This window comes from Limulus polyphemus, unplaced genomic scaffold (genome assembly GCF_000517525.1).
Source record: "Limulus polyphemus unplaced genomic scaffold, Limulus_polyphemus-2.1.2 Scaffold480, whole genome shotgun sequence".
Lineage (NCBI taxonomy): Eukaryota > Metazoa > Arthropoda > Merostomata > Xiphosura > Limulidae > Limulus > Limulus polyphemus.
In genome coordinates, this window is record NW_013666090.1 from 517,670 (window position 1) to 518,923 (window position 1,254).

The following is a 1,254-nucleotide window of genomic DNA, read 5'->3' on the forward strand; positions in this document are numbered from 1 at the left end:
AAATACAAACAAACTGAAGAAAAGGGAAGAACACTGATGTCAAATGAATATGCATCCTCATTCATCCTGATTTTTTTGTGTGTAAAATCTATGTCTTTTAGTCTCAAAACTACGTGTTGTGGTCTTTCTTTTATGTATTGCGTTACGACGTTTTGTGAAAAAGCTCTACGTGATGGAGAAGAATGATATCATTTTCGGATTCAGCATACAGGAATTACTGTAAAAATTTCATGCTTTTATGCCAGAAGATGAGTTTAAATTATTGTTAGTCTTATATGATATCAGTGTATGTACAAGTAAGTTAAACAAATACATTACATTATCTAAAATAATACCTTTCAAGGTGGAATAGCGGCTTGAGATTCTGAAGAAAATTCTTTTAAACAAGCATAACACAATAATTTCGAAAGGCACAAACGAAAAATAATTATACTTTGTAGTTGATTACAGCTACAGTATATCTATACAAAAAACAACAACAACAAAATAAAAAAAACACGTTATAAATACATACAGTATTCTGGCAACGATATTCGAATACTTTTTGTAATTTGAAGCAACTACGGTATTGCAGTGCCATCAAGTGTCAGGATATGAAACTAAGTGATATATCATATTTTATTTTCAGTTTTTCCCTCCGGCACGAAAACGTTGCACAAGCGCTTCGACAAACCAAAGACGAAAAATCATTCACAGGAACAAGCAGTCCGGGTAGTGAATAATAAGGTATGTAAGTATATTGTCAAGGAATCTGAAGAGGTACCCTTTTTGTTTACCTAATACAATTATTATTATCCAGAAATCTAAAACCACTTTTAATTATCCACAACTACCGCGAGAGTTCGGGAGTTGTATGTAGGATAATAGCATTCCTTTCTTGACTTTTTGTAGAAGGTGCGGATAAATGCAATAGACATTTTATATTATGTAGCCGATAAAGAGAATCTTCAAGTTTGACCACGATCGTGAACTTTCTTTTACGGATCGCTGTAAATTATATTATAGTATGTTCATTTGAAAATTTCAAACCAGTTCTATAAACAGATAATCAAATATTTTAGTTTGCTTACTTAAGCATTTTCAATTTAATTATATGTCTTATGAAACACTAAGTAAACTTCAGGTATTTATCACGTTAACTTTACAGTTGTTTTTTATAATGAAATTTGCAGTTTTATGAAATAATCACGAGATATTCTAATTAGAAAAGATTCCTTTTGTACAGCCTCATTTGTAAAATACTAATGAATTCAT